The sequence below is a fragment of the Oncorhynchus mykiss genome, chromosome 8 (assembly GCF_057628025.1).
Source record: "Oncorhynchus mykiss isolate SJ-2025 chromosome 8, ASM5762802v1, whole genome shotgun sequence".
Classification (NCBI taxonomy): Eukaryota; Metazoa; Chordata; class Actinopteri; order Salmoniformes; family Salmonidae; genus Oncorhynchus; species Oncorhynchus mykiss.
The window spans coordinates 89655001-89660000 of record NC_143029.1 but is presented as its reverse complement, the minus strand read 5'-3'; the positions used below and the strand labels follow the sequence as shown (position 1 = coordinate 89660000).

The 5000-nt window shown below is 46.4% G+C and overlaps 1 pseudogene across 1 annotated transcript in view; it reads right to left on the bottom strand.

The window, feature by feature from the left end:
- Positions 1-5000, bottom strand: part of LOC110530822 (receptor-type tyrosine-protein phosphatase mu-like) — a 583690-nt pseudogene that overhangs the window by 42630 nt on the left and 536060 nt on the right. Inside the window, exon 25 of the transcript XR_016482710.1 lies at positions 4046-4162. The product of XR_016482710.1 is annotated as a receptor-type tyrosine-protein phosphatase mu-like (transcript). The remainder of the gene's footprint in view (positions 1-4045; positions 4163-5000) is intronic.

The window sequence follows — 5000 nt, the reverse complement described above, 5'->3', positions numbered from 1 at the left end:
GGGGTGTGGGGTCTGGGGTGTTTCCTTCCTGGGGTGTTTCCTGGCCATGGACCCAAAATATCGATGTTTTGTTCCCTGAGCCACTTAGTTATCACTTTTGCCTTATGGCAAGGTGCTCCGTCATGCTGGAAAAGGCATTGTTCATCACCAAACTGTTCCTGGATGGTTGGGAGAAGTTGCTCTCAGAGTTGCTCTCAGAGGATGTGTTGGTACCATTCTTTATTCATGGCTGTATTCTTAGGCAAAATTGTGAGTGAGCCCACTCCCTTGGCTGAGAAGCAACCCCACACATGAATGGTCTCAGGATGCTTTACTGTTGGCATGACACAGGACTGATGGTAGCGCTCACCTTGTCTTCTCCGGACAAGCTTTTTTCTGGATGCCCCAAACAATCGGAAAGGGGATTCATCAGAGAAAATGACTTTACCCCAGTCCTCAACAGTCCAGTCACTGTACCTTTTGCAGAATATATGTCTGTCCCTGTGGCTTCTTTGCTGTCCTTCTTGACACCAGGCCATCCTCCAAAAGTCTTCGCCTCACTGTGCGTGCAGATGCACTCATACCTGCCTGCTGCCATTCCTGAGCAAGTTCTATACTGGTGGTGCCCCGATCTCGCAGCTGAATCAACTTTAGGAGACGATCCTGGCGCTTGCTGGACTTTCTTGGGCGCCCTGAAGCCTTCTTCACAACAATTGAACCGCTCTCCTTGAAGTTCTTGATGATCTGATAAATGGTTTATTTAGGTGCAATCTTACTGGCAGCAATATCCTCTCCTGTGAAGCCCTTTTTGAGCAAAGCAATGATGACGACACGTGTTTCCTTGCAGGTCACTATGGTTGACAGAGGAAGAACAATGATTCCAAAAACCACCCTCCATTTGAAGCTTCCAGTCTGTTATTCGAACTCAATCAGCATGACAGAGTGATCTCCAGCCTTGTCCTCGTCAACACTCACACCTGTGTTAACGAGAGAATCACTGACATGACGTCAGCTGGTCCTTTTGTGGCAGGGCTGAAATGCAGTGGAAACTGTTTTTGGGGGATTCAGTTCATTTGCATGGCAAAGAGGGACTTTGCAATTAATTGCAATTCATCTGATCACTCTTCATAACATTCTGGAGTATATGCAAATTGCCATCACACAAACTGAGGCAGCAGACTGTAATTTTTTTAATATTTGTGTCATTCTCCAAACTTTTGGCCACGACTGTAGTAGTAGTAATGTAGAAGTATTAACATAGTAGTAATGTAGTAGCAATATAGTAGTGTTAACATAGTAGTAATGTAGTAGTATTACCATAGTAGTAATGTCATAATGTAGCAGTATTATATAGTAGTAATGCAGAAGTAGTGTAGTAGTAGTAATGTAGAAGTAGTGTAGTAGTAGTACATAACATTCTTCATAACATTCTGGAGTATATGCAAATTGCCATCACACAAACTGAGGCAGCAGACTGTAATTTTTTTAATATTTGTGTCATTCTCCAAACTTTTGGCCACGACTGTAGTAGTAGTAATGTAGAAGTATTAACATAGTAGTAATGTAGTAGCAATATAGTAGTGTTAACATAGTAGTAATGTAGTAGTATTACCATAGTAGTAATGTCATAATGTAGCAGTATTATATAGTAGTAATGCAGAAGTAGTGTAGTAGTAGTAATGTAGAAGTAGTGTAGTAGTAGTAATGTAGAAGTAGTGTAGTAGTAGTAGTAGTAGTAGTAGCAGTAATGCAGAAGTAGTAGTAGTAGTAGTAGTAGTAGTAGTAGTAGTAGTAGTAGTAGTAATGTAGAAGTAGTGTAGTAGTAGTAATGTAGAAGTAGTGTAGTAGTGTAGTACTAATAGTAGTAGTAGTAGTAGTAATAATGTAGAAGTAGTGTAGTAGTATTCATGTAGAAGTAGTAGTGGTAGTAGTCGTAGTAGTAGTAGTAGTAGTAGTAGTAGTAGTAGTAGTAGTAGTAATGTAGAAGTAGTGTAGTAGTAGTAATGTAGCAGTAGTAGTAGTGGTAGTACTAGTAGTAATGTAGAAGTAGTAGTAGTAGTAGTAATGTAGAAGTAGTAGTAATGTAGAAGTAGTGTAGTAGTAGTAGTAGTAGTAATGTATACGTAGTGTAGTAGTAGTAGCAGCAGTAGTAGTAGCAGTAATGTGGAAGTAGTGTAGTAGTAGTAGTAGTAGTAGAAGTAGTAGTAGTAGTAGTAATGTAGAATTAGTGTAGTAGTAATAGTAGTAATGTAGAAGTAGTGTAGCAGTAGTAATGTAGTAGTAGTGTAATGACATTACATATTAATATTAGTAGTAATGTAGAATTAGTGTAGTAGTAATAGTAGTAATGTAGAAGTAGTGTAGCAGTAGTCATGTAGTAGTAGTGAAATAGTAGTGTAATGATATTACATATTAATATTAGTAGTAATGTAGTACTAGTCATCCTAAACCAGGTACTTGTCATCGGTCTGGACCACTGCAACTAATCCAGAACACTACAGACCGCTTGGTGTTCAACCTTCCCAATCTCTTTTCTGTCCTGGCACCCCAGTGGTGGAACCAGCTTCCCCCTAAAGCTAGGACAGCAGAGTCCCTGCCCATCTTCCCCCTAAAGCTAGGACAGCAGAGTCCCTGCCCATCTTCCCCCTAAAGCTAGGACAGCAGAGTCCCTGCCCATCTTCCCCCTAAAGCTAGGACAGCAGAGTCCCTGCCCATCTTCCCCCTAAAGCTAGGACAGCAGAGTCCCTGCCCATCTTCCCCCTAAAGCTAGGACAGCAGAGTCCCTGCCCATCTTCCCCCTAAAGCTAGGACAGCAGAGTCCCTGCCCATCTTCCCCCTAAAGCTAGGACAGCAGAGTCCCTGCCCATCTTCCCCCTAAAGCTAGGACAGCAGAGTCCCTGCCCATCTTCCCCCTAAAGCTAGGACAGCAGAGTCCCTGCCCATCTTCCCCCTAAAGCGAGGACAGCAGAGTCCCTGCCCATCTTCCCCCTAAAGCTAGGACAGCAGAGTCCCTGCCCATCTTCCCCCTAAAGCTAGGACAGCAGAGTCCCTGCCCATCTTCCCCCTAAAGCTAGGACAGCAGAGTCCCTGCCCATCTTCCCCCTAAAGCTAGGACAGCAGAGTCCCTGCCCATCTTCCCCCTAAAGCTAGGACAACAGAGTCCCTGCCCATCTTCCCCCTAAAGCTAGGACAGCAGAGTCCCTGTCCATCTTCCCCCTGATACTAGGACAGCAGAGTCCCTGCCCATCTTCCCCCTAAAGCTAGGACAGCAGAGTCCCTGCCCAGCTTCCCCCTAAAGCTAGGACAGCAGAGTCCCTGCCCATCTTCCCCCTAAAGCTAGGACAGCAGAGTCCCTGCCCATCTTCCCCCTAAAGCTAGGACAGCAGAGTCCCTGCCCATCTTCCCCCTAAAGCTAGGACAGCAGAGTCCCTGCCCATCTTCCCCCTAAAGCTAGGACAGCAGAGTCCCTGCCCATCTTCCCCCTAAAGCTAGGACAGCAGAGTCCCTGCCCATCTTCCCCCTAAAGCTAGGACAGCAGAGTCCCTGCCCATCTTCCCCCTAAAGCTAGGACAGCAGAGTCCCTGCCCAGCTTCCCCCTAAAGCTAGGACAGCAGAGTCCCTGCCCATCTTCCCCCTAAAGCTAGGACAGCAGAGTCCCTGCCCATCTTCCCCCTAAAGCTAGGACAGCAGAGTCCCTGCCCATCTTCCCCCTAAAGCTAGGACAGCAGAGTCCCTGCCCATCTTCCCCCTGAAGCTAGGACAACAGAGTCCCTGCCCATCTTCCCCCTAAAGCTAGGACAACAGAGTCCCTGCCCATCTTCCCCCTAAAGCTAGGACAGCAGAGTCCCTGTCCATCTTCCCCCTGATACTAGGACAGCAGAGTCCCTGCCCATCTTCCCCCTAAAGCTAGGACAGCAGAGTCCCTGCCCATCTTCCCCCTAAAGCTAGGACAGCAGAGTCCCTGCCCATTTTACGAAAACATCTGAAACCCTAACCCTCTTCAAAGAGAATCTTAAATAATCCCTCAGCTGCCCCCCTCACGGCCGACCCGGAGTAGCAGTCTCACCTTCTCGACAGCGAAGGTCCGTATGACGTACTCTGACAGTAGCTGCGTCTCTATGAGGGTCACCTTGATGTCTCTGTAGATCTCTGTGTCGTCCGGCCAGTACTTACAGCACTTCACCTGCTTGACAGAAACACACCACGGTAACATAACACACAACACCACGGTAACAGAACACAACACCATGGTAACAGAACACACACCACCACGGTAACAGAACACAACACCACGGTAACAGAACACAACACCACGGTAACAGAACACAACACCACGGTAACAGAACACAACACCACGGTAACAGAACACACAACACCACGGTAACAGAACACAACACCACGGTAACAGAACACAACACCACGGTAACAGAACACAACACCACGGTAACAGAACACACAACACCACGGTAACAGAACACAACACCACGGTAACATAACACAACATCATGGTAACAGAACACACACACCACGGTAACAGAACACACACACCATGGTAACAGAACACACACACCACGGTAACAGAACACACACACCACGGTAACATAACACACACACCACGGTAACAGAACACACACACCACGGTAACAGAACACACACACCATGGTAACAGAACACACACACCACGGTAACATAACACACACACCACGGTAACATAACACACAACACCACGGTAACATAACACACACCACGGTAACAGAACACACACACCATGGTAACAGAACACACACACCACGGTAACAGAACACACACACCACGGTAACAGAACACACACACCATGGTAACATAACACACACACCACGGTAACATAACACACACACCACGGTAACATAACACACAACACCACGGTAACATAACACACACCACGGTAACAGAACACACATCATGGTAACAGAACACACATCGTGGTAACAGAACACACACCACGGTAACAGAACACACACACCACGGTAACAGAACACACA